At 34.1% G+C, this 17,545-nt stretch overlaps 1 protein-coding gene across 6 annotated transcripts in view; it reads left to right on the top strand.

The window, feature by feature from the left end:
• Window positions 1–17,545, top strand: part of NLGN1 (neuroligin 1) — a 775,355-nt gene that overhangs the window by 136,791 nt on the left and 621,019 nt on the right. For 4 of the 6 annotated variants that reach the window (XM_033135138.1, XM_033135129.1, XM_033135118.1 and 1 more), the window contains exon 1: window positions 8,828–9,493. The exons of the other annotated variants lie outside the window; for them this stretch is intronic. The gene's annotated coding sequence lies outside the window, so the exon portion shown is untranslated. Of the gene's footprint in view, window positions 1–8,827; window positions 9,494–17,545 lie in introns of those variants that run through there. 6 annotated transcript variants of the gene reach the window in all.

Genomic DNA, 17,545 nt, shown 5'->3' with positions numbered 1-17,545 from the left:
GCTTTTCTGTTGGTCATTTGTTCATACTACATAGTTGGCCCCAAGCAATGTCATTCTTATCATATTTTTGGCTATCTTTTTGCTCTGAAAATACTGGATACATTTTTTTCTATTATCCTTAGCATTTTTCACTAACATCAAACAACTCAATACCATTATGTAGGTAATCATACTGTTCTTTCATGTTCTTTTTTATTTTTGTTCCTTTTCTGATCTTCTTAAATAAATTTTCCAAGTACAAAGTTATCAGAAAATTAACCATACAACCATCCTGATTTCTTTAAGTGATTCTTAATCTAGATTGTTACGGATAAAAGAATATTAGAATTATCTATATAAAATGTATGATTTTTTCTCTTTGTTTCTTGCAGTCTATAGCTGCATTATGCAATATGGCAATTTCTAACCATCTGTGGCTACTGAGCTCAACTGTTGAAATGGAATTAGTCCAAATTGAGATGTGCTGTAGACACCTAGATATCCAGTGTACACATTTGATTTTTGATGAGTTTGTATGAAAAATTATAAAATATCTCATTATTAGTTTTTGATAGTGATTACATATCAAAATGATAATATTTTTATATATTGGGCTAAGTAAAATACATTATTAAATTTAATTTCACCTAAGTCTTCTTAAAATGTATACTAGGAAATTTAAAATTGCTTAGGTAACATACATTATGTTTCTATTGGGCAGCATTAATTATTCCAAGAACACATTTAATATTTTTAATTAAGTGTACTAGTTTCCTGTTGCTGCTGTAATAAATTATCACAAAGTTAGTGGCTTAAAACAATACAAATTTATGAATTTGCAGTTTTGGAAGTCAGAAGTCTAAAGTGCGTTGCCAAGGGCTACATTCTTTTTGGAGGCTGTATGGCAGAATCCATTTTCTTGCCTTTTCCAACTTCTAGAAGCCACCTGTATTCCTTGGCTTATGACCCTTTCCTCCATCTTCTAAGCCAGCAGTCTAGCATCTTCAAATCTCTCTCTCTCTCTCTTGCTCTTTATCACATCTCTGCTCTGCTGCCATTATGATACTTCTTACTCTGATTCTGACTCTTTTGACTTCCTGTTAATAAGGACCCTTGTGATTACATTGATCCCATCTCAAGATCCTTAAATTAATCACATCAGCAAAGTCCCTGTGTCATGTCAGGTAACATATTTACAAATTCTAGGGATTAAAATGTGGACATCTTTGGAAGGCTGTAATTCTTGCTACATTAAGAATATTTAGTGTTGTGCTTTCTTGATTTGTTAATTACAATTTTAAAAATTTGGTTGTGGTCAAATACTTTAAGAACAATGACATTTTAATACCAAAAACCAAACATAAACAACAACAAGTCTGAAGTGGCTTGGTGCAGTAGCTTCTCATGTAGTGATGACCCTGAACTCAGCGTGACCTTAGTTAAGTCAGTCATTTAACCTTTTTGTTCTTTTTTGTTTTGTTTTGTTTTGTTTTGTTTTCCTGTTTAGCAAAAGGATATCTTTGGAGTCTATACAGGGACTATCAAATTCTTTAGGCCATAGTTAAAATGTGTTCCATTTGTTTTAGTCATTATTTTGAGTCCTGGTAAAACTGATATTGACTACAAAGTATTTCCTATGTCTGTTATCAAACTTGTGAGTGATGAAGATGAGGAAGTGAACTGTGAATTGGTTTAATGTACTGCAGACTGCCAAGAGTTACACTCTCATTGCATCAAGCAGTAGATAAACTTTCTGTTAACACATAAACTGTCTATCCTGGTAGTCTAGCAACTTTGAGATTTATAACAAATTTTGTTTTGAAATATCTTCACATTACCTTCTCTATGTAACCTACTTAAGCAGCTATTTAAAAATTACTGTAAAGGGTCAAGATTATATGTTGTTTAAAGTAACAAAACACCATTGATTGGGTTATTTTTCTCTAGGGAGTTTTGGGAAATTTTCAGAGAAAAAGCCACAACATTTAGGCTAGGGGGGTCTTGATTTTTATTACAGATGGTTGGAAGACTAAACGACTTCATACACATTGAATGCAATATGGCTTTATCATTCTTTCATTACATCATTCTATTGTTTGTATCTAGATCACCCAAAATAGTTTTATTTACATGCAATAAAAGCAAGCTCTAAAACCAAATACAAGTGATTTTAGGAAAATTCATACTTTTGAAACATTTGTGACATAATTCCCAATTTGAGGTAAATATTCAAAAATTAACTAAAAAAGGTGGATTTATGTGTTTAGAGATCTTGAGAGAAAGAGAGAGGGACAGAGAGAGAGGAAAAAATAGGAAGAGACAGACAGGCATGTACACACACACAAACAGAAGAGACAAATACAGAAATATCCATTCCTTTTGGAGATGTCATTTAAAGGTCTCCTTTATTTAATGTTTAAGAAATTATGGAACTAAATATTTTGAGACAGGTAGATAATGTTCATCAAATCACCAAGTGAACAATAATGAAAATCTAGACTAGTGTTATTTTAGTTGTATAATTAGCGTAGAATCTTACCCAGAAAAAGAAGAATACCCAAACTGTATCTGTGATACAATAAAAGGGCAATGCCATAGGGATATAACTAAAAATTTTATTTTCTAGATTGAGCTACAGAACATTAATTTTCATGTGGCTTTTCCACAATTGGGTGAAATTTTATAGAAATTTTTGATAATACTAGAAATATAGACTCAAATAAATACTATACAATAAGCTTCAATGCATGATGTACAATAGGATGATTTTTTGTTTGTATTTATTCAGTACTAAAGGAATACTTAAGATCATTTTTTTTTTTTTTGTAATTTAAGTCGCTCTAGACTATACTACAAGGTCCTGAAATCAATCATGGTATGACAGAGTCAAAAGCAGCTAAAATGTCAAGAGAATCTGCATGATATTAATAGAGGGTCAGTAAAAATACTACTCAGTCTCTCAAATATGTAAAAATCTATTTCAAAATAAATAATATATTCTATAAAATAATGTATTCAGCTATGAATAGCTAAAATCTTTGAAGTAGAATGCTGATATATTTTAAGTAAAGAGTAATTGTACCAATTAAATATAACTATAAATTATAGATATAGAAAAAGAGTACCTTCAAAAAGAAAGAAAACATATTATTAGCAGAATGGCATTAATATTTGGAAGTTTTTAACAGTTCAAAATGATGTGAGTTTATTTTGAAAATCTGGATTTATTTCTGATTTAAGCCACTGAACTTTAAACATGTTTCAGTATCTCAAACCAACCTTGATGAAGAAGCCCCATTTCTCCACGTGACAGTCTCATCCTAAAATATATAGTCTTGATCATGACTTCCTTGGTTTCCAATTCAAGTCTTTAAACCATAAAATATAGAGAAACATGTATAAATTTAGTGTTCAAGCAGGTGTGTTTTCTGAATGCATACCTGAAATATTCAGTATCAATCAAGTGTTTTAAGTAGTCTTTTCTAATTAAGGAGGATTGTGTGAACAGATTCTTCCCTGTAGAACCCCCTCGCAAACAGCCACCTTCGCAGCGGTTAGGCCTTAAAATGTTGCAATGCTTTTTATTTTTATGCTTTTCATAATTCCCAATTGCTGTTCATTTAGATTCAAGTCTGAGAACTTAAAATGAGGTTACATCAGGGGAGTTCTGAAGATGGTAGAGGAATATTTTTTCCCAAGACTTGTTTTAGAAATTTGTTTTACTATAATTTACGTTATTTATTTTTTTCAGACATAGAGCACCAATCTTTCATAACATCCTAAAATATTTACTACCAGGCAGCACTTAGTTGATTTGACCTGGTCATAAAAAAAAGTGCCTTTATATCAGTTATCCCCCGAATAAATCATAACTCTCTTTTCATAATGACTCCTCTTATATTAAAAACAACAAATACTGTCTCATTTATTTTTTTAGTAGAATCATGCCATTTCTGTACATGATCCACTTGGTTTTAATCAATCATTTTTTATTTGTTTAAAGTATAGAAACCAAAATGGAATGTGTAATCCTACCATGGGGTTTAACATAGCTGAGATTTTAGTGACATAATCAAATTGGAATCCCCTATTCTAATTGACACTCAAGTTTGCCAATTCTGGCCTTTTATTTCTCATTATCGTTAGTCATAATAATTGTTTTTACTTCCCTCCTCTATTAATTCTATTCTCTGAAGAGAGATTAGCAAGCCCATCCAATATAGAGAATAAATTTGTTTTTCTCATGTACCAGCTTGTTTCACTCTTTGATCTATTAAGTCATTCATTCACTAATCATTTGTACTCTGAGGGACACAAAGATTAAGTAAATTTCTATGCTCTCTATAAAGTAAATCACTAGGGAGAGACATGAGTTTGATTCATGTTTTACCTTCATCTTTGTACTTCTTCTGTTACTCTTCATCCTTCATTGACTACCTTAACCTTCAAACCAGTTTGTACTTAAACATACAGAAAATGTTTACTTTCTACGTATATTAATAACTAATATCTAACTTTTCAGTATGGATGATGAAGTATTAATTCAAAACAACAACTAACCATTTACAATCAAGAAATTAATTGTCAATAGCAAAGTTAGGGTTTGTGGTGGTTGTTTGTATCAAAGTCAGCTCTCCTGTGAAATGCTGCTTGGACTGTGCCCAGTAGGCAGCTGCAGTTTTCAGTAGCTGGTTGCTGAAAGAATATGTCAACTTCTCCAAATTTCAGAAATATTACCTCTACCCCTTCCTTCTTGTCTGTTCTAAGGAAATTAAATTGTCCTCTCACTATTTCTTGATCACAAAGCTGCTTTGGTTATTGCTCAAGACCACTGTTCTGAATGGTTAAATATTGATTGTTTGACGATTTGTCCAGGTATCTATCGTGAGTTGAGTGATATTAACTACTAATCTAACTATTTTATTTCTAAGACTGGACTCTACAAAAATTCTTTCCTAACATTCAGTATCTTTTATTTTTCATGAATTATGAAAAATACTGTTTAATGACTTGAAATGAGATTTCAAGTTCTCATATTTCCTGTCAACAAAGCCTCCGTATTTGAATTTACATATGTATTTTCAATATTCTGGAAGAATTGTCTTTTGTGTTGTTTGGGTTAGGGCTACTCTGGCTTTGGTGGTTTCCTGTTAACTGGTCAGAGCTGAACACAATCGACTGTTTGCCTGTTTCACAATTCCAGAGGCCTTGTTACTATATACATATGAGATATTATATGCAAGAATAAAGGAAAATACAAGAAAGAATTAGTTGAGGGTTATATTTTCCCCCTATTTCAACCCCGTTTTTCTCATTTAGATGGCAATTTTTGCTTGATAGCTGGAAATTTTCATATGCATTAAAGAAATAAATAAGCACTTATCTATATCCACTTCTTAGAAATATAAAGTGTTACAGATATTTTAAATCTCTATATAGAAAACACATCATGAATTTCTGAACTCCCGTACTGTTTTTTTTTTCAGTTCTACATATACTTATTCTAATTAGAAAAATTTCTAATACTGTAAGCATTCATAGAAATCATCTACTTTAAATATTGCATTTTAATGAAATAGTTCAGGCGTACAAATATTTCATATGTAATATTATAAACACCTGTGTACTCAAGATTAAGTCTGAAAAATAAAGCACTGAAGATTCAGCTGAAGCTCACTGTGATGCCTTCCCAATTTCACTAACCCCCATTTTCTTTTCTTTCCTTTCTCTTTTTTAATTAAAACTTATTGGGGTGACAATATTTAGTAAAGTTACATAGATTTCAGATATACAATTCTGTATTACATCATCTATAAATCCCATTGTGTGCTCACCACCCAGAAGAGTCAGTTCTCCTTCCATCACCATATATTTGATCGCCTTTACCCTCATCTCGCACTCCCCTCCCCCCTTAACCTCTGATAACCACCAAACTGTTGTCCGTATCTATTAGTTTTTATTTCTTCATTTGTTTGTCTTGTTCTTTTGTTGTTTTCAGTATTATATCCCCATATCAGTGAAATCATATGGTTCTCCACTTTTTCTATTTTCTATTCTGAGTTTCATGGTTATCATTGTTATGCATGTGTATGTACTTTAGCCACACATAGATGTGCTCAAAAAATAATAGGTATAATTATTTTTCATGTTTTAAAACTTGATTTAAAAATAGTATCATCCCACAGGTATCTTTCTGCAATCTGCTTTTGTTATTGCTGCTCCACGTTGCATTTCTGAGATGAATCCACCCAGAATAACTCAAGTAGCTATAGTGCATTCCTTGTTCTTTCTACTGCATCTACTACAGTATTGCAGTATGCGAATAGTCTATACATTACCAGTCCATTTATTTATCAAAAGGTATTTAGATTACCAACTCCCCTTTTTTTGCTTTTCAAATAATTCTGTAATGGGTGTTTTATGTACATGTGTGGAGAAGTATGCAGGAGTGGGGAGAATGGGTTTTAGTATGTGCAAACATTCACCTATCACTTAATTGATTTCCAAAGTTGTTGCTGTATTACATACTTTCTGTGCTTGCTCCACATCCTCATCAATACTTGGCATTGCTGGACCTAAAATTTTTTGCCAATTTCATAGCTGTGAAATGATAGTCCATCATTTAACTTGTATCTCTCTAATAACTAGGAAATTGAATACTGTTTCCATATGTCTATTGGACATTGAGAATTTTCTGTCAATTGGTTGTTAATCTTGGCTCGCTGTTTTCTATCATATTTTTTGTCCTTATATATTTATAAGAAAGCTTTATATACTTAGATACTAATCCTTATTTGGTTATATGCATAACAAATATCTTTTCTTAGTCTATTCCTTGACTTTTTTTGATGTACATGAAGTTTTCATTTTAATATATCAAATTTAACATACTTCCTTTATGGACTTCACTTTTTATATCTTAATGTTTAAAAATCCTTCTCTTTCCATCTACTCCAAATCATAGTTATCTTTTTCTAAAAGTTTTAAGCTTTGCTCTGCATCTTTAAGTCTTTATCCTACTTTAAATATTTATTTAGGTGTGAAGTTGAGAGCTAGTATTATAATTTTTTCATATGCTTAATGTATTGTCTGAATAATTCATTTTTGCATTGCTCTCTAGTGACACCTATGTATCAAGTTTCTACAAATTTGTCAATATATTTCCCAGCCCTCTATTCTAGTGAGCTAATTTCTATTCCTAAACCAAGGCTACATTGCCTCAATTACTGTCATTTTGTATTAAGCCTTAATAGTTCATATGGAATTCCCAATACCTTCTTCTTAAAAATTGTACTGACAAGTTTTGACCCTTTGCTCTTGCAAACAAATTTTTGGATTAAGTTTTCAACTTTCTTGAAAAACTATAGTGGGCTTTTTATAATAATTACATTAATTTTATAGATTATTTTACAATATTGAGTCTCCTATCAAAGAACATATATTTTACTCATTTATTTGGGTTTACTCTTTAATTTTAATAGATTTATAAACTGTGGGTCAAAAAGTGACTGCTCACAGTCACATAACCAGTTAAGAGCAAAACCAGTGGTAGAATGAAGGTCTTTTGACTCCTTAACAGCTCCTACACTAAAAGGGGTTAATTATTTAGTCAGCACAGTGAAAGATCTTGGAGTCCTTGCAGCTCCTGCACCCACCAGCAAAAAAGTTAATCCAACCTCCTGGATTTACTAGGCCATTGATAATCAGAGTGTGTCAGAGGGCTTGTTAGATATGCAGAATCTCATTCTTTCTCTGGTTCTACAGATTCACAGTCCTCATTTTTAAAAGATTCCTGGGTCACTGGTAAGCACAATAAATTTGTGAAGTATTGCTTACCAAAAATGAGTCCTAAAACTCATGGCATTGGCTCTTTTTCTCTAAAACCTGCGAAAAATGCTAGTAGTTATCTGTAAGTCATTGAACTGCGAAGGATGCAGGGCAACAATGATAGAGGCCCATGTAATGGCACATAGATCATACTCTTGCCACAGGGTCCCAGCAGCGATCTGCTTTACTGAGTGAACATCAAAGGTTCAAAATGAGAAGAGATTGTATATACAGAGTGTGCCAAGAAAATGTATACACATTTTAAGAAAGGAAAAAAGTATTAAAATTGTAATACTCAATATATACTGATAGCAATGGATGAACACAAGTCATGTTTAACTTCTGCAATTGCAAGAGGTGCTCGAAGTGGTTACCATCAGTATTCAGACACTTCTTATTATGGCGAACTACTGCTCGAGCAATGTTGACCAAAGTGTTAATATCTCTTAAAATGTATATACTTTTTTTTTGGCACCCCTGGTATGTACACTCATATTCCTTTAAAGGAAAAAAAAGCAAAACACTGTTAAGGGTTTTTCTAAAAGGAGCATGTTTTAGGAATATTAGAGCGTCTTTTGATATCTATAGTCACACAGGAAACAAATATACTTGCTTTGAAATCACTAACTGCCCTAAATTGGCATTTTAGCTACTAAATGCCATTGGGGAAAGTTCTGTAGAGAAAAGATGGATACTGCGGGAGACAGAAGCACAGAAGATTCAGTCTTTAAAGTAAAACAAAGAAGAAAGATCACACGATTTTTTTCAAGTAATCATATACTATTCATGTTAATTTCCATTCAGCTTTCTTGTTTAAATACTACAGCAGCAGCCAGTTATCTACAGGGGGAAAAAAAAGAAAAAGAAAAAGAAAAAAAAATCCGTGAGGAGAGGGGATTGAAGAAAAAAAAAAAAAAGTGAGATCCCTGCAATGTTATCTCGAGCCACTAGGGGTATCTTTGTACCATTTTTCATTCTGCACCGATTTGGAGTAGAAACCTATATTAGGGGAAAACCACGGTCCTCGGCATTTTTGCGAGCAGTGCACCCAGAATCCAAAAAGATTGAAAAAAAGAAGAAAGAGCGAAAGAAAGAAACCACAGTTCTTTCGGTCACCCGAACAGGGCTACGAAATCGCTCTACCGGACATCAGCACCGGGGATTCATTTTTGAGGTCAATTTCCAATCGAGATAAATTTATTGGATTAGTAGGATTATCTGATTGCAGCTGAAAGAAGTAACGTTTTTGATCATTTGTATTTCTTGCTTGATGGTCGGATTTACATGGAGGTGGCTTTGGGTCCCCAGGACTCTGGATCGTGGTTGCAGCTGGAGAGAAAAAAGGATCAATCGACACGTTTTGGAAGTGTCTGTGGGTGAATAAAAAAAAAAAAAAAAAAAAGGAAAGAAAGAAAGAAAGCAAAAGAGAAGAAGGGGGGGAGCAAAACGGGGGTTGCGGCTGCTTAAAGAAGAAAAAAACAAATAAAATAAAGGAAGCATCTTGAATTCTGAAACAAGAATTACCTGGTGCTCAAAATTCCAAAAAAGCCTCTAGAAACTGGTAAATACTTTAACCAATTCAGCTTGAATTTGACGGCGAAGTGTTGTAGAAACTGTCTCCTTGAATTATTGGAAGGGGACTGGGGGAAGATGAGGGGTCTCCCTCTGTGGATTTTTCTTACTGAGGGTAAGTTTGGGGGTCTTTTATTGGGGGGGTGCTGCCGTGGTTTGTGTGCCGCTGCGCGGAAGGTGCTGCGGACGCGGTGCTTGTTGAAATGGGAGAAAGGGGGAAGCAAAACCACCTCGCGCATCTCGGGATCGCTAGGGAGCTACCTAGATGGAGCTTAAAAAACCCTCTTTTGTGGCGTCAATGGGGAAGCTGAGCAAACCCTCCAAGCTCTCAACTTAGCATTGAAAATCTCCCAGTTGGGGGATCCCTTTTGGATGCAGGGCTTTCTCCTAGTGATACTTTAAGGAGAGGAGGCAGTGATGCCTTGGAATACCTGAGTGTGGAGGGGGAAAGCCCAAGTAGACATCGCGGCTGGCTCCGCGGCGGTTTCGGCGTCTCTATTGGCTTTTCCGGCAATTTTGCAGGGAGAATTGGCCGTTTTCATGTTGTGTCTTTCTGCCTCCCCCTCATTCTCTTTTCTCCTTCACGCCTCCCCCTTCTCTCAGCTGATCACTAAAGGGTTACAGGGTCACTGAATCGGATAGAGACAGAAGTGAGTGAGTGGCCACTCATGTTGTCTTGTAATTCACTTGCACGACTTTGCATAATACTGTCCAAGGTAACTTTCTTCGAGTTGGAAGAGTCCAGGAAGGCATTGCAGCTTTTCTGCCCAGGGCCCAGGATGGCGAGCGCGCCAAGCAGCCGCTGCATTTCTGATGCATCCCAACCTTGGCTGCCTCGTCACTTACTGGCTTTTCTTTCCGACTGAGTGGAGCGCGCGCGTTCCCGGATATTTTCTTGCAGCTGAATTCAGGGGGAATTCCCCCCTCCCTTTTAAAAATGTATTTTGTAGCTCTCAAGAAAAGCTTACCTTTATTTGCAAAGGGAAAATCAATTTCAGCAGATATAATTAAAATTAATTACCCAAATGAGTAAATATTAATTGACTTAAGAAACTAAAAGTTGCTTTGGAATCCAGGAAAGCAGTTTATTCTGAACCAGTTTTGGTGTCCACACAGGTTCAGAACAATAACATCTAAAGAACTGATTCATTTAAAATATGCATATATTTATATAGATAGATATGTTAATAGGTTAATGAACACCACCCCCATTCTTCTGACACCTCATTCGGCATCATAATTTTAGTTGGCTTTTTCTATTTAAGGCCATTTTGTTACATTTTAAACCTTCACACATTCAAATACATTAGAATGACATGGAGATAGATACTAAACTATAACACAATGTATTGTGTACATTTTAATCTTCTGAAGAAAAGCATCAGATTTTTTTTCCCAGGGGTTTTCGTTTACAGATTATAAAATGTGTGTAGATACCCTTATGGTTTTAGCATTGAAACTTCTTCATTATTTGTGACTCATTGAAAGGCAACTCTTCAATGTCATCTGAAGCACTCATCCACCCAGTACTTATTTCAGGAGTTCACAATACATCAGACATCCTGGTATTAAAAGCGGAGACTCACCAAACTTTCTTCCTGGATTTGTGTGTCTATATATGTTTCTGAAATCTAAATTTTGAAACAAGCACATGACATTTATTTTTTCTTTTTAAAGATAAAATAGCAAATATAAAAGTTCTGTCTCCTAAGAATTCTACAGTGGAAATGTTAGTTTTTATTTCTGCAGACTGTATAAGCATGTCTCAAAATGATAGAAATAGCAAGGAATAGTTTCTGCAAGCCCAATTGTTCATTTTAAGGAGATATCTGAGAGGCTAGGTTTGCCTTTTATTTCACACAGCTCTAAGTCACGTGGTTGATGTGCAGCATGAACTAGAAGAATGGATGTGCTGTGTGTTGGTGCATTCTAGCCACTGGCCCTAGCCACGCAGTCCAGTAAAATTTAACATCTTTTTTTTTTTAATTAAATGATTAAAAGAAGACAGCAAGCAAATAGCATATTAAATGATAATTAAACACTGAAGGGGAATGGGAGATGGGCTGGGATTTCTCTTTTTAGGCTTGAAAAGAGTATAGTGTTGATACAAAAGTAGATGAAGAATAAGAGTATAAAAAGTAGATGAAACATGATAAAGGAGGTCCTTTTCAAAGTTAACTTGCATGTTTTTGCAATCTTTGAACCAGTGGTCATGGCATGTTCCCTAGTGCTAAAGCAGACAACTCAGCTTAACGTGCCTTTGTCTTGTTTGAACAATATTTTTCTCTGTCAAGAACAATCAGTACTTTCCACTCCCTCGTTCTATTCTCTTTCGGCAGAGAGAATGAAAAGGGGAAAACTCTGGCCTACTCTTTGGTTTCTAAAAGGAGTTCCTGCACAAAACTTTGGTAAACTTTGTAGGTGGTAATTTCACTTTGGAAGTCCAGTAACAATCTAAATAAAATAAACAAAACTACACACCACTAAAAACTGTAGTCAATACATGAAGAGCAAGGTAACCAGTTAAGTAAATGTTCTCCATGAATAGAGAGGATCACTGTAAGGACTACTGAAAAACCTGAAGAGTTCACTTAGAAAATTAATTACATTTTTGCTCTACCTTATCCAAATACATATTTTTGGTCATGATTATTAAAAATTACATGGTGGCTTTTATCAGTTCCAAGTTTGCTACAGAATAACAGAAAATGTGGTAATTTGGGGTAAAGTTATGGAAACTCTCAATTAGCCTTAATAATTGCAAGCCCAATTCCTAATGTACATGATAAGAATTACCATTGGATTCCCCAAAACTTATCCCTATGGAAGAACTGATGTTGCATTTACTGGAGCTTTGCTTAACAGATACACCTGTCCCCTGAAAATCTCCATATGTTCCAAGTGGCCTAACATTCAAGGAGGGAGATAACACTTTTGCTGCACCTTCTTTTAATTTTGAGAAGATTAAATACAGTTAAATGTTATTTCTACATTAACTGAGTTTTAAAAATTAAATTACTACACACTGAACAGAAAGCAAAATGAAAAGGGCAATCCTTTAATGATTTGTAGAAATTTAACAAATGGCAGCCCCAAATGCAAATCTTTCATCTCTTTTGCTTTATTGAGAAACGCAAAACAAAACTAACTTGCAGTTAATTTAAAATTTCACTTTTTAATGTCTCAAATTTGCAAAGCCCATAAAAATTGAAAAATAAAAAAATGAACACTCATGATGAATCTAGAGTGTCATTTTAAATACCTTTTAAAAGATAATTTAAAATATTTTGAGGCAGCTGACCGCTTAACAGTGTGGCATGGCAACATTCTCCACTGTTGCTAAGCATAAGTCTTTAACAGTAACAGGTTTGATTATTCTTGCTTTGTTGTTAAGGGTATTGCACTGACAGTGTCAAATAGTCCTATGATGCTGTGATATCTCTGCCTTTAAGATCCCCTGCCAAAATAAAAAAAAGAAAACGACGACAACAACAACAACAACAAAACCACACACCCATTTGGTAGCAAACCTGGGTAAAAGAGAAAGACTGCCAACTCTAACCTTTACTGAAGTCAGAGCAAACTAGTAAATCACTCTAGGCATTTGAAATGATTAGACATTAAAGTTTGGGGGGATTTTATATGAATTCTTTTTATAACAATCAGTATAATCTCTTCTATGCCTATTTCCGTGGTATGTAAGAGAAATTCTAGTCAATGGCAGAACGCTTTACTGCTGCCATTACTGTAGACTTTATAGATCAGAGATGTGTCAGCGTGTTAGCTTTAGCAGTAACGCCTCTTTTGTGTGAAATCTTATGGGCCTTGCAGGCACTCTCTCATTCTGACACTCATAAAATGCTCAAGTCCCCATATTTACTATTTAATTTTCTTCCTATATATGGCAACAGAGCACTTCAATATGTGAATGTGCAGCCAAAAAATGACAGGCAAGTGTGAATGGGACTAATGAGTTTTAATAATACACATATTAGGGACTGCTAAAGGAAGTTTAATTATGAAAAACAAGTTGAGCATGAAATTCGTTTTGGAACAAATGCAATTTAAGATACTGCTACAGATATAAAATCAAAAACCACAGTGATACATCACAGGAAATAAACTTTCAGGCTGAGACTTATCTCTACTTAATGCAGTTGGCATCTTAGGGCCGGCCTTAAAGTTGATGAGCTTGGGTTTGACTTAGGAAATGAGGGGGATCAAATGTACGGTGATGGAAGGGGAGCTGACTCTGGGTGGTGAACACACAGTGTGATTTATGGATGATGTGATTCAGAATTGCACAACTGAAATCTATGTAATTCTACTAACAATTGTCACCCCAATAAATTAAAAAATAAAAAATAAAAAAAAAGAGTGTATATACTTTTTCACGTGTTTTCACTTTTCTCTGGTTTCTACAGCAATTTTCATTTAGTATTTTCACTATATATCTAGCCACATTTGTTGTACCTGATGCTAGTTCCCTTGTGATAGGCCACACTGTAACCTTTTGTTTTCCTGTAGTCTGCTTCTCTCATACCACCTATGCCTGCGGGTAGAGCTACCTGCAGAAGCGCATGCCTTCCCTCCGGGTGTGCTGTACATGGTGCTTCAGTAAGAAACCTGCTTGTGTATCCATTTACCTGCACCTATACTTCTGTTTAATTTTTGACAAAAACGAGGAAATATATAGTTTTGTTTGCTTGTTTATTTACGTATTTGGTAGTGGCAATGTGTTGGGGACCAGAAGTTGGGGAAGAGATAGAATATCGAGCAAATATTTTCGTAGAATGTAGTTTTCTTACATTTTGTTTGTATCTAAATAACATAGGTACGTCTGGAGAGAGTGAGGAAGCCAGACCATAATAGGAAGGTCTTAAATGTTTTTCAACAACCGCCTTTTGGGAAAATTCTAACTGATATACTAATTTATTTATATAGATATTGGGCATCACTTATGTGTAACAGTTTTTTCTTCCTTGACACACCAATGAATATTGAGTCTTCAGAAGGAAAGAGGTTAATTGTAATGTTCCAAAGTGAGTTGAAAATTCTTGTTGCCTTTAAAAAAAAGTAGTTATGGTGAATACTTTCATGTTGTCATATGGCATACTCTCTGTGCTTAGGAATTCAGCAAGGTTACATATGAAATCAATGAGTACTGATTTGATAAAAACTAACTTGGGATTATCACCACTATAAGTTTTCCACATAGGACAATCACCTTTCTTAGAACATGATTTACCCGGAAAACAGTGATTACTACATAGGACATTGACCAACAGTGGTCACAACATTCACACCTGAAAATAATACTTGAGCCATTTAATAGTTAACCACAACACTGAAGTAATAAAGATTCACTTCAGTAACCATTATGTTTCAAGTAAGTGCATCTGTCATTTTTAATTTAAATCTATATTACTTAGCTGTCCAAAGCTTTACATGTAAGTGACAGCGTTATCTATCCTTTTTCTTATGGGTAAAAGAAGTCACCAGTTTCATTTCCTCTTTAACTGTGCCAAGTGTTCAAATGCGTATGTTACTATGAGATTGATACCAAAAGTTCTTATTATTTAGAGCTGTGCTTTTTAGTAATAATATCTGAGAAGTTATTGAATATACAAAGGTAAAACATTTTATATAATGAAACGATATTGTAGTAACAGTATATATAACCTCCGTGATGGCAGGGATATCTGTCTGATTTTTCAAAGCTGTGTGTGTTTCCCCATAGGCTCTAGGACTGTGCCTGGCAAATTACTGGGGGCCAATAAATACTTGTTAAATGAATAAAGAGATCAGGCTTTAGCTTTGCATGTTACTTCTTTGCTTAATAATTGGTCTTTTCATTTTTGCTTTTTATTTTTTCTTAAATAATTTGTTATTTGAATTAATAGGTATTTTGAAGTTATGTGCACAATTCTAAAAGTAAAAAGGAATATAATAGATTGGATTTTAATCAGACAAATAATAATTGACACTTTTACTGATTTTTGTAATATAGTTTTTTGACTTTACTTTGATATATTATTTTTTCAAGACTTACACATGTTATAGGATTATTTCTGGCTATAATTTACCAAAATGTACATTAGAGTTATTTCCTGCCATGAAGAAAATGTGATATCTAAAGGAACTTTGAAAGCAGTAAAATTTTTTTCAAATACTTAGAAATTGGACAATAAGATCTAAAATGTGATGAAGTTTGGCATTCTGGTCATTATTCAAAACTTTTCTGTCATTTTCTTACATACTTGATAATTCCAAGCTCCCTATCATTCAATTTTATTTAAATGGTGAATTCATTTAGCAGCTTATATTACATGTATATATTAAATTCTTGTGAATATCTGTTCATTGATGTTCTGTTACACAAATAGCCCATAAATAGAACATTGTTTTGAAACTTGTTATTATTAATAAATTAATAAATTATTACTAATAAAACTGTAATGTGAAGGGAATCTAAAAGATGTAGATATTTGAAGAAAATTGCAAGTGTAATATTCTTTCCCCTTTGGGGCACTGGTTGAGCTCTAAGCCAGGTCAGAAGTGACAAGAAACCATTATTGTTGTTTGGTGCCTTACGTGAAAGGAGTTGGTGGTCTTAGTCCAGTTCCTAGTAAAAAGTTACTTTTTAAACAACAGTCACTATAATATTTGCCAATTCCAGCAGAAGCCTGAGAGTGAATGGACACAAAGGTTTAACTGCCCCGTCTCTGCTAATCATCATCCAGAGTGTCAAGATTGACACACCCTAGCACAGGGCCATACTGAGAAACTTAGTCCTGCCCCTGCCAAAGTTGTAGCTATTCTCTGGCAGCAAGGCTTTTTTTTTTTTTTTTTAAATATATATGTATATATATATATATATATATATATATATATATATATATATATATATATGTAACTTTAATTAAGCAGAGCACCAGGAATGGCAATTCTCCACTATTCCCAGGCACAGCAACTTACTAGAAACAAAAGTAAGCTTAAATAGTGATTTGAGAATGTAGCACTGCTGTTAGGGTGTGCTGTCTTCTCTATAAAGATACTGGCAGCATAATTAAGTTGTAGCAATGACTTGTGACCCAAAGATGCCCCTTTTCAGACAAAAGCATCAATTTAATATAAAGGGAAGTAATGAACTCTACCTGGCTATCTCTCCTGAGCTCTTGAGTGATTATTCTTTTCTTCTGGGGGATCACTGGATTGCCAATTGGTTTTCAAAAATGTGTCCTGCAGTATGCTATGTATACAGTCAAACCGTTGTCCATGTTTCTTTATTTTGGTTGTTTTTCTGTTTTTGTTTTGTTTTGTTTTGTTTTAAACATGCTGTCTTATCCATTCCCGTCCCTCTCACCCAACTTCATCTTCTCGTTCATTTGGAAGTCAGAACTTCTAAGTAGATTCTAGATTTAACAATATTTGGAGGTTCTATCTGAGAATAGGTTCATAGTAAGCAGAAAGTAAAACTTATTTTATACAGTTAAATGTGAATGGCTTGTGTCATCTACTGCCTCAAAACAAAACAAAGCAAACAAACAAGAAACTCTAATATTTAGCCATTAATTGTAATGGTCATAGCAGAAATATTCCGTTGCGGAATGCAGAAGCAAAGGCTATATCACTTTGATCTCTATTTCTTCGAGTTGTCATAAATAAGCTGTTATAGCATCTTAGAATCCTTTTTTCTTGTCAAACAATAATGGAATTAGCTACCAGTCTATATGATCATCCATGCATACCCCTGCATGATGAGGATTTTCATTGTACTTTCATTTGTTTCCACCTCTTTTCTGTTTTACCCCCTCGTGCTATTATTCAAATTGTGATAATGCTGTCACAGAGGTCAGTCATTAAAAATAGATAAATAAAATCTGAGGGCAGGGTTAATTGATGAAAATAACATAATGGATGAATTGGCTATTCATTCAAAAATATTTTCTGATGACATGGAGTATAATGAATTGTTCTGGGGGTGGTTATTAAAAATCAACAATTCAAAAGTGATAGCCTCTATTTTTGAAGAGTAAGGCCAATCTGATCACGTTGTTTTTGTGATTATAATTCTTCTCATCATACTTGGGATGAGATCTCACATTCCTAAAATGGCATAGAAATTCTGGAATTGTTAGCTCCTCCGCCCTTCTCTCAGTCACAT

This window comes from Rhinolophus ferrumequinum, chromosome 2 (assembly GCF_004115265.2).
Source record: "Rhinolophus ferrumequinum isolate MPI-CBG mRhiFer1 chromosome 2, mRhiFer1_v1.p, whole genome shotgun sequence".
In the NCBI taxonomy this organism is placed as follows: Eukaryota; Metazoa; Chordata; class Mammalia; order Chiroptera; family Rhinolophidae; genus Rhinolophus; species Rhinolophus ferrumequinum.
This window is presented reverse-complemented; position numbering and strand designations above follow the sequence as displayed.